Source organism: Cherax quadricarinatus, chromosome 20, assembly GCF_038502225.1.
Source record: "Cherax quadricarinatus isolate ZL_2023a chromosome 20, ASM3850222v1, whole genome shotgun sequence".
NCBI lineage: Eukaryota > Metazoa > Arthropoda > Malacostraca > Decapoda > Parastacidae > Cherax > Cherax quadricarinatus.
The window spans coordinates 31,922,147-31,934,200 of record NC_091311.1 but is presented as its reverse complement, the minus strand read 5'-3'; positions in this window follow the sequence as shown (position 1 = coordinate 31,934,200).

The following is a 12,054-nucleotide window of genomic DNA, read 5'->3' as shown; positions in this document are numbered from 1 at the left end:
TAGGCAGAAGTTGCGATCTTGGCTTAAATAGCAACGTTCATCTTGCCATATAGGACAAGTGAAAATTTGTGAATGCAATAATTTCGCCAAAATCATTCTGAACCTATTCGCCAAAATCATTCTGAACCTAACGAAAAAAATATATTTCATTGTGTTTGTTTAGTATTAAATTATTGTAAACAAATCTAAAATATATTTAGTTAGGTTAGGCTAAAATAAATTGTACTTGTTATAATAAGGTTAGGTAAGTTTTCTAAGATTCTTTTGGTGCAAAATTAAAAATTTTTACATTATCCTTAAGAAAAAAATATATCTTTAAACGTATAAGAGAAAATATTAGAAAGGACTTAATTTTAAATGAGTTCTTCCAGGTAAAAGTAGGTCTTAGACAGGGATGTGTAATGTCACCATGGTTGTTTAATATATTTATAGATGGGGTTGTAAAGGAAGTAAATGCTAGGGTGTTCGGGAGAGGGGTGGGATTAAATTTTGGGGAATCAAATTCAAAATGGGAATTGACACAGTTACTTTTTGCTGATGATACTGTGCTTATGGGAGATTCTAAAGAAAAATTGCAAAGGTTAGTGGATGAGTTTGGGAATGTGTGTAAAGGTAGAAAGTTGAAAGTGAGCATAGAAAAGAGTAAGGTGATGAGGGTGTCAAATGATTTAGATAAAGAAAAATTGGATATCAAACTGGGGAGGAGGAGTCTGGAAAAAGTGAATGTTTTCAGATACTTGGGAGTTGACGTGTCGGCGGATGGATTTATGAAGGATGAGGTTAATCATAGAATTGATGAGGGAAAAAAGGTGAGTGGTGCGTTGAGGTATATGTGGAGTCAAAAAACGTTATCTATGGAGGCAAAGAAGGGAATGTATGAAAGTATAGTAGTACCAACACTCTTATATGGGTGTGAAGCTTGGGTGGAAAATGCAGCAGCGAGGAGACGGTTGGAGGCAGTGGAGATGTCCTGTTTAAGGGCAATGTGTGGTGAAAATATTATGCAGAAAATTCGGAGTGTGGAAATTAGGAAAAGGTGTGGAGTTAATAAAAGTATTAGTCAGAGGGCAGAAGAGGGGTTGTTGAGGTGGTTTGGTCATTTAGAGAGAATGGATCAAAGTAGAAAGACATGGAAAGCATATAAATCTATAGGGGAAGGAAGGCGGGGTAGGGGTCGTCCTCGAAAGGGTTGGAGAGAGGGGGTAAAGGAGGTTTTGTGGGCAAGGGACTTGGACTTCCAGCAAGCGTGCGTGAGCGTGTTAGATAGGAGTGAACGGAGACGAATGGTACTTGGGACCTGACGATCTGTTGGAGTGTGAGCAGGGTAATATTTAGTGAAGGGATTCAGGGAAACCGGTTATTTTCATATAGTCGGACTTGAGTCCTGGAAATGGGAAGTACAATGCCTGCACTTTAAAGGAGGAGTTTGGGATATTGGCAGTTTGGAGGGATATGTTGTGTATCTTTATATGTGTATGCTTCTAAACTGTTGTATTCTGAGCACCTCTGCAAAAACAGTGATAATGTGCGAGTGTGGTGAAAGTGTTGAATGATGATGAAAGTATTTTCTTTTTGGGGATTTTCTTTTTTTTTTTTTTGGGTCACCCTGCCTCGGCGGGACACGGCCGACTTGTTAAAAAAAAAAAAAAAAAATATATATATATATATATATATATATATATATATATATATATATATATATATATATATATATATATATATATATATATATATATATATATATATATATATATATATATATATATATATATATATATATATATATATATATATATATATATATATATATATATATATATATATATATAAATATATATATATATATATATGTCGTGCCGAATAGGCAGAACTTGCGATCTTGGCTTAAATTGCAACGCTCATCTTGCCATATAGGACAAGCGAAAATTTGTGTATGCAATAATTTCGCCAAAATCATTCTGAACCTAACGAAAAAAATATATTTCACTGTGTTTGTTTAGTATTAAATTATTGTAAACAAATCTAAAATATATTAAGTTGGGTTAGGCTAAAATAAATTGTTCTTGTTATAATAAGGTTAGGTAAGTTTTCTAAGATTCTTTTGGAGCAAAATTAAAATTTTTTACATTAACATTAATGAAAAAAATGTATCTTTAAACGTATAAAAGAAAGTTTTAGAAAGGACTTAGTTTTAAACGAGTTCTTGCTAATTGACCAGTTTTACATATTCGGCACGACATATATATATATATATATATATATATATATATATATATATATATATATATATATATATATATGTCGTGCCGAATAGGCAGAACTTGCGATCTTGGCTTCAATAGCAACGCTCATCTTGCCATATAGGACAAGTGAAAATTTGTGTATGCAATAATTTCGCCAAAATCATTCTGAACCTAACGAAAAAAAAATATTTCACTGTGTTTGTTTAGTATTAAATTATTGTAAACAAATCTAAAATATATATAGTTGGGTTAGGCTAAAATAAATTGTTCTTGTTATAATAAGGTTAGGTAAGTTTTCTAAGATTCTTTTGGTGCAAAATTAATTTTTTTTACATTTACATTAATGAAAAAAATATATCTTTAAACGTATAAGAGAAAATTTCAGAAAGGACTTAATTTTAAATGACTTCTTGCTAATTGACCAGTTTTACATATTCGGCACGACATATATATATATATATATGTATATATATATATATATATATGTATATATATATATATATGTATATATATATATATGTATATATATATATATATATATATAATGTCGTGCAGAATAGGTAAAGCTTGGCTTAAATAGCAACGCTCTTCTTGCTGAATAAAGCAAGCGAAAATTTGTGTATGCAATAATTTCGCAAAAAATCATTCTGAATCTAACGAAAAAAATATATTGCATTGTCTTTCTTCATCATTAAACTATTGTAAACCTAAATACAATTTATTTAGCTCAATTAGATTAAATTAAATTGCGCTTGTAATAATAAGGTTAATTAAGTTTCTTAAGGATCTTTCGTACAAAATCATTAATTCGTATATTAACTTCAATGAAAAAAATATATCTTTAAATGTATAAGAGAAAATTAAATCAGTTCATGCTAATTGACCAGTATGTTAACATACAGCACAAACTTACACTCCAATAAAAGTTAGGGCGAGCACTTATATAGAAGTGGTGGAATTGTTTAAATGAAGTGTTAGCGTAATGGGATTAGGAGTCAAGTTGTTGAACTGAAGTGTCATTCTCGCCATGTAAAGGGATTCAGAGATAATGAGTTGGAATCTCTGCGGTATTCAGGTTAGCACTGTGATATTGTTGTAGGTAAATGTGTGGTGAGGTACTAACATGTTTATATAAACAACACCGATATAAGACCTCAACATTTGGGTATTTTCCACGACAGGTGTGTGTGTGTGTTTCGGCGCATATTAATTTTTATCCTTGTTTTTCAGAATAATAGTATTCTTATCTGGTGGTGTACTGGAGAATTAAATTGTTATTGACCCTCGAGTAGCAGTTATGACTCAGACGAAACAAGTGAACCAAGATCTCAAGGCAACTGATCCAGACTTTAAAAAGACACCAATGTTACGATGATTAGAGAATTCAAATTTAAAATCAATCTGCGGGAAAGTGTACTCTAGTATAATAGTCAGTTCCAGCTGAATGTCAAAACTCATATTTCCTGAATAACGAGGCTTAACGTAGTGTTCTGTTGTTCTGTTCTTGATGCGCTGGTACTCTCCCGGTCCAGGTGTTCTCCAGATGGTGACCCGGCCTTGGCTCCCTGTCTTGAGACCTATGTCTCCCATGGGAGGAGGTACAAGTACCTCCTCAGCTTCGGGACCAACTGTCCCTAGGCCTAGCCCCATTACCCGCCCTCACTGAGCTCGTAGGGAGAAACTAGGCCTCTGGTCTGTCATCTGCCCTGCCCCAGGGGAGGCTCATGGGAGTGGCAGTCTTGTGAGCTGCAGGTGGTAGCAGGCTCTGGCTCTGGCACCGAGGGCTCGTGGGAGTGGTGTCTTCCACAACGTAGTGTTTCTTTATGCGCTGTATAGGTTACTGTTGATAATGAAAATTTGAAAGTAATATAAAATAATGCACTGCAATAAGCATTTTGTAAAAAAAAATTAAGTGCTTTATTTCAAGATCAGGAAATTGTATTACCTCATTTTGTAAACACAAAAAAAATTCTAGCCTTATTTGCTTTACATAATCTTCAATAAAGAATAGGATAATATGAGTGGTTAATTGGGTTTAAATCCTACTGACTACATAAGGGGTCATTAAGACTGCATAGAACTTGTTCATTACCAGTCAAGGAAACTTCAATCACTAATATGTCTGTGGGGATTATTTATTATTATTTATTAAAGATTCGCCGGTATTCTCCCGGCCCGGGCCTTTTCCAAGTGGTGGCCCGGCCTTGGCTCCCTCTTTAGGGAGTGTCTGAGACCTAAGTCTCCCATGGGAGGAGACACAAGTACCTCCTCATCTTTGGGACCAACTGTCCCCAGGCCTAGCCACAAGCTAGGCCTCTCTGGTCTGTCATCCCCGCCCCAAGGGGACTAATGGGAATGACAGTCTTATGAGCTAAAGGCTCGGGCTCAGGCACCTACCCTACCCTAGAAGGGTTAGGCATGGTTTATTAAAGATTCGCCGGTAGTCTCCCGGCCCGGGCCTTTTCCAAGTGGTGGCCCGGCCTTGGCTCCATGTCTAGGGTGTCTGAGACCTATGTCTCCCATGGGAGGAGGTACAAGTACCCCCTCCATCTTAGGGTCCAACTGTCTCCAGGCCTAGCTTCCCGTAGGGAGAAGCTAGGCCTCTCTGGTCTGCCATCCCCGCCCCAAGGGGGCTAATGGGAATGACAGTCTTGTGAGCTGCAAGCTCCGGCTCAGGCACCTAGCAGAGCTAGGCATGGTGTCGATGATATTTTAAATCTAGCTCACTATATGTTGATTTCCTTTATATGGTAGTTGTATAGATTCTATAATTATTTGTAAGCAAAATATATTAATATTCTGGCCATGATTTTTCGTCAGTGTCATATGCGAATTTCCTATTATAGTGTTAGGAGTTAAGATAAAAAAAAAGAAACAGGTCGTCCGATAATACAAGGGTTTAATTTCTAGTGGAAAATTACCTAATCCTCTCTCTTCATAATAACAAAGAAAAAGCATTTGCAGAAGTTAAACGGAGAAGTGAACCCATAACATCCCAAGTAGAGATCAGTATATTATTAAAAATAAAACCTGAATCTGCTATTTCAAGTTCCAATAGATTACGTATTGTTTTCCTGTTTAGTCCATTACATCTTTAGGTGAAACATTTGTAAATATTGACTCTGTGTTTATACTTGCCATGCACACTTAATGTACTAAGTTCGCAGTGGCCCGTCTTCATTATTTAGTCTGTTGTTTGTTTTTGAGTTTCCGCTGGTTGTAACATTTACTACTATATGTAATCCATGTAATTATTCTACTACTCTACGGATTATGAGGCACATTTTCTTCCATAAAGATGGGTTAATAATGATGGGTTAATAAATATTCCTTGCCAGTTCTTTCACATTCCTTTATAATTTTGAATGTAGTTATCATGTCTCCTCATTATTTCCCCACAATCAGACAAAGATGGCACATTTAAATGGCTTCAACTTTCCTTCACAAATAATTTTTTTTTATCTCTGGGATCCATTTCGTAGCTTGTCTTGGAGCTCGTTCGTGTGTTTTATTTCGTTTACGTATAGACACCACGACAATGCAACACATTCCAATTTTAGTCTAACGTATGTCGTGAAAAGCTTTTTTTTTCGGTATGTGTGAGTGTGTATATGTGTGGAAAGCAAATATAATTTTTTTAATAGAACATATAATTATAGTGAGCTCCCACCTCTTTGCAGAGGACTAGGCAATGTTCCCTCGACCCTATTTTTACTGCCTGTTACGATAAATAACAGTTTAAAAAATGGAGCATCTATCACCACCAAAATCACTATCACGGGAAAAGGAATTGCAAAGAAAAATAAAATCCTAAAATATAAAAAAAAATACAAATTGAAAATATCTTCCATCGCTGCTGTCTCGATTTTTTCCCATTGTGTTTATATATATATATATACATTATATTTTTGGTTATATTAGATATCGCGATAAATGTGTATGAAATTAAGGAGTGGCGTGGTGGTCTGAGTGGGCTGGAGCGAATGTGATGAGACTGTCATAGGGCAAAATATTGAGTTTGATGGCGGATGGAAAGCTTGAAAGAGAAGACAAAAAAAAAATGGTGTGTGTGGCTTCAGGTGGAAGAAAGAGGCAAGAAAACATGACGAACGAGGGGAAAATATCATGTGAGAGTTCGAAGAAGGAGGAAAAACAAGAATTGATGAGGGTAGAATGAGGAAGAAAGGGAGAGAGAGAGAGAGGGGGGGAGAAGAGAGGAGAGGGGAGAGAGAGAGAAAGAGAGAGGGAAAGACAGAGGGAGAGAAAGAGAGAGATATTTAAAATGAGCTGATGTAAATAACAGCTCTTTGCTTGTAAATAAAGTTAGGAACCCTTAACCTAACCTTGAAAAATCCTTGCGTAAAGATAGAAAGATAGATAGATAGATAGATAGATAGATAGAGAGAGAGAGAGAGAGAGAGAGAGCGCTTCTATACTACAGACAGGCAGAAAGCAGCAACTTCACTCTGGCTGTCCTTCTCCAGAACATCACTTCATCTGAGATCATTTATCCCCAGGATGACTCAGGTCTGGAACACATTCATACAGCATTATGATGTCAACGAGATAAAGTCAGTTGATCAAATGAAAATGCTGGCCCACAGATGGCTCCAACTTCATCCTGTTTCTTACTTGTATGTTTCATAACAATAAAAATGCTTTCAAATTAGCTGATCTAGGTAACAACTCTTAGCTTGTCAATAAAGTTAGGAATCCTTAACCTGTAAATAGCTTGTCAATAAAGTTAGAGATCTTTGACCTAACCTTGTTAAATCCTGTGAAAAAAAAAAGAAACGGGGGTAGGTATGAGACGACAAAACTTCAATATTTCAATGTTATCTACTTAGATTAAAATAAACTATCTATCATTACTTCTAATGGATACTCTCTTGATAGTAAAGAATTCTCTCTTCCCCTTCTGTCTCACTGTAGCCATGATAAATGGGAAACTAGGATTATCATTCCCTAATGAAAATCGTACATGGAGTATTAAGAGAGACTGAGAACATTTGTTGTGGGTTAGCGCCCATGCTGCTCCATCCCTGGTCAGGCCACCTAGTGGCCTGACCTGGCCTTGATCCCAGTGGATCAAGGCCAGATCACCAGGCTGTTACGGCTGGCCGCACGTAGACTGGTGGGTCACCCTGTCTTAATGGGTAATCTTGTTGAGTAAAAGGACACAAGTGTAACTAATGTGACATTTTACTGTGGCAACGTTTCGCTTTCCAGGAGCTTTGTCAAGCTGTTACAAATAATACATGGACACAGAGGGTATGTATATATAGGCTTTGAGTGTCCATGTATTGTTTGTAACGGCTTGACAAAGCTCCAGGAGAGCGAAACGTTGCCCCAGTGTGGCATGCAAAGAGTACGTAACCTTTATTCGGCGCATGTACACACCCTCATTTACAGGCTATCTCCCCCAATCAACGAACCAGGTGACTGAGAGTTGACGATGGGGCCCCGTCGTTCAACTAGTAACCAGGTTCCAGCCAATAAGAAGATGGTTTTGGCAATTGCAGAGGTTATGTGGTTACCACTCTCCTGTCTGCCCTTGTCATTCTCATTCTAGAGCTGGTTGAAGCACGGTCTGCTCTCTAGTGGCTTCTATTCTGCCCTGCTTACCGTGGAGTGCACTAATACCTGTCACTGTACATAGTGTATATAGTGCACATATTACTGTTCTAAATTGGTGAAGGATAATATAAGTCAAAACTTTTCTGCTGTGTTTATTTGGCTCCCTTTACACGCAGGATAACAGGCCATTTGGACTCCTGGGTTGTAATACACAGTAAAATGTCACATTAGTTGCACTTGTGTCCTTTTACTTAACATATTGTCGGTAATTCTACCAATATTTTTACATGAGTTATCTTGCCCTGGTAGGTCACCATGCCCTGGTTGGTAAACTTGAGTGGTGGGTAGCCTTGCCTTGGTGGGTAACCTTGTGTGGTGGGTAACCTTGCCTTGGTGGGTAACCTTGAGTGGTGGGTAACCTTGCCTTGGTGGGTAACCTTGTGTGGTGGGTAACCTTATGTGGTGGGTAACCTTGAGTAGTGGGTAACATTGTGTGGTGGGTAACCTTACGTGGTGGGTAACCTTGCCTTGGTGGGTAACCTTGTGTGGTGGGTAACCTTGTGTGGTGGGTAACCTTGCCTTGGTGGGTAACCTTGAGTGGTGGGTAACCTTGTGTGGTGGATAACCTTGTGTGGTGGGTAACCTTATGTGGTGGGTAACCTTGTGTGGTGGTTAATCTTACGTGGTGGGTAACCTTACCTTGGTGGGTAACCTTGTGTAGTGGGTAACCTTGTGTGGTGGGTAACCTTGTGTGGTGGGTAACCTTGCCTTGGTGGGTAACATTAAGTGGTGGGTAACCTTGAGTGGTGGGTAACCTTGCCTTGGTGGGTAACCTTGTGTGGTGGGTAACCTTGCCTTGGTGGGTAACCTTGTGTGGTGGGTAACCTTGCCTTGGTGGGTAACCTTAAGTGGTGGGTAACCTTGAGTGGTGGGTAACCTTGCCTTGGTGGGTAATCTTGTGTGGTGGGTAACCTTGTGTGGTGGGTAACCTTGCCTTGGTAGGTAACCTTAAGTGGTGGGTAACCTTGTGTGGTGGGTAACCTTGCCTTGATGGGTAACCTTGTGTGGTGGGTAACCTTGCCTTGGTGGGTAACCTTGAGTGGTGGGTAACCTAGCCTTGGTGGGTAACCTTGAGCGGTGGAAAAGTGCCGATGTGTTTATATAAGATACAGTAGCTAGTTGCACCTTCGGTGTTGACTCTTCAACTGGACGGAGATGTAGCCAAGTCTATTAGCATATGATGGCCATGTTCACCTAACTGTAAACATGTAAGTGAATGTCCATCTGGCAGGAGGCAGGACAACAGCTGAGGTAGGACAAGAGATGAGGTACGACAAGAGCTGAGGTAGGACAACAGATGAGGTAGGACAACAGCTGAGGTAGGACAACAGCTGAGGTAGGACAACAGATGAGGTAGGCCAACAGATGAGGTAGGCCAACAGATGAGGTAGGCCAACAGATGAGGTACGACAAGAGCTGAGGTAGGACAACAGATGAGGTAGGACAACAGCTGAGGTAGGACAACAGATGAGGTAGGACAACAGATGAGGTAGGCCAACAGATGAGGTAGGCCAACAGATGAGGTAGGCCAACAGATGAGGTACGACAAGAGCTGAGGTAGGACAACAGCTGAGGTAGGCCAACAGATGAGGTAGGACAACAGCTGAGGTAGGACAAGAGATGAGGTACGACAAGAGCTGAGGTAGGACAACAGCTGAGGTAGGCCAACAGATGAGGTACGACAAGAGCTGAGGTAGGACAACAGATGAGGTAGGACAACAGCTGAGGTAGGACAACAGCTGAGGTAGGACAACAGATGAGGTAGGCCAACAGATGAGGTAGGCCAACAGATGAGGTACGACAAGAGCTGAGGTAGGACAACAGCTGAGGTAGGCCAACAGATGAGGTAGGACAACAGCTGAGGTAGGACAACAGCTGAGGTAGGACAACAGCTTTTACCTTGTAAATTTAATGGTGTAAAAAAATTAACATATCTGAAAAAGGTAAATTCATATCACGCACCGTCGATACAATGAACCAGTCGTCTCTCCTGCAAAACCATCATTAACAAACTGCTTTGTTCCTCTAAACCCAATTTCCTGGGTTCGTTCATCCATGATAAGCTTATATACGTAAACCCTCTGGATAAGTAATTCGTTTCCCTCATGGAAGAGGAGGAAGAGTGGGCCCATGCAGAAGATGTAATTTCTGGAGCGTGGAAGTGCTGAGAGCTGCTGGTGATTTTGTCATGCACGGACGCCAGTTGAGGGTAATTATATAAGGCACATGGACGTCGGGTATGATTATAATTATACCAAATGCAGATGGGACCTATGAATGATTGCATCAGCCACGGACACGAGCTAGGAAGGATTGTATCATCCATGGGTGCGATCCGGGAATGATTGTGTCAGGCACAGACAAGAGGTTGAAATGACTGCCACGGACGAGCCGAGCTAGGAATGAGTGCATCAGGCACGGACTTCAGACTAAGAATTATTTTATATTTCTCAGTATAACCCCTTCCCTCACCCCTCCCTCACTACGTCCCCTCATTCGCTCCCTCACCACCTCTCTCCTTACCACCCTCCCTCCCTCTTCCACCCGCTCCCTCACCACCTTACTCATTCCCTCCCTCATCCGCTTCATCACCCCTTTCCTCTTTCCCTCTCCTGGTTCAAATTTACGTGTAATATTCATGGCTTCCTTTCAGATAAACACTTTAATTATTTTAAAAATATTATTAGACACGCACACACACACGCACACACACACAGGGAGAGTGACCTAGTAGCGACCAGTGAAGAGGGGCCGCCAGGAGCTAAGACTCGACCCCTGCAACCTCAACTAGGTGACAACAACTAGGAGAGTACACACACACACACACACACACACACACACACACACACACACACACACACACACACACAGTGATGTATAACCCACCACAGAACAGCAGGAGGCCAAGGCAAGAGTATGATGACAGCAATAGAGAGATGGTTGACACACTGGCTGCAGTGGCCAGAAGAGCTCATGCATGCAGGACAAAGCTCCTGATCATGGGCGACTTTAACCACAAGGAAATCGATTGGGAGAACTTGGAGCCACATGGGGGCCAAGATACATGGAGGGCTAAGATGATGGAGGTGGTACTGGAAAACTTCATGTACCAACACGTAAGGGACACTACAAGAGAGAGAGGAGAGGATGAACCAGCAAGACTGGACCTAGTATTCACCTTGAGTAGTGCAGTTATTGAGGACATCACATATGAAAGACCCCTTGGGGCCAACGATCATGTGGTTTTAAGCTTCGAATACACAGAGCTACAAATGGAGGGGGAAGCAGGAAGGCCAGGACGAATGAAGCCAAACTACAAGAAAGGGGACTACACGGGAATGAGGAACTTCCTGAACGGGGTTCAGTGAGACAGAGAACTGGCAGGGAAGCCAGTTAATGAGATGATGGAATATGTAAAAACAATGTGCAAAGAGGCTGAGGAGAGGTTTGTACCCAAGGGTAACAGGAATAATGAAAAAGCCAGGATGAGCCCATGGTTCACCCAAAGGTGCAGGGAGGCAAAAATCAAGTGTGCTAGGGAATGGAAGAAATATAGAAGGTAAAGGACCCAGGAGAATATGGAGAGCAGTTGTAGAGCCAGATATGAATATGCACAGATAAGAAGGGAGGCCCAACGACAATATGAAAACGACATAGCAGCGAAAGCCAAATCTGACCCGAAGCTGTTATACAGCCACCTCAGGAGGAAAACAACAGTCAAGGACCAGGTAAACAGGCTAAGGAAGGAAGGAGGAGAGACAACAAGAAATGACCGTGAAGTATGTGAGGAACTCAACAAGAGATTCAAAGAAGTGTTCACAGAGTAGACAGAAGGGGCTCCAGAAAGGCGGAGAGGTGGGGTACACCACTAAGTGCTGGACACAGTGCACACAACCGAGGAAGAAGTGAAGAGGCATCTGAGTGAGCTAGATACCTCAAAGGCAATGGGGCCGGATAACATCTCTCCATGGATCCTGAGAGAGGGAGCAGATGAGCTATGTGTACCCCTGACAACAATATTCAATATATCTATCGAAACAGGGAGATTGCCTGAGGCATGGAAGACAGCAAATGTAGTCCCAATCTTTAAAAAAGGAGACAGACATGAAGCACTAAACTACAGACCAGTGTCACTAACATATATAGTATGCAAAGTCATGGAGGAGATTATCAG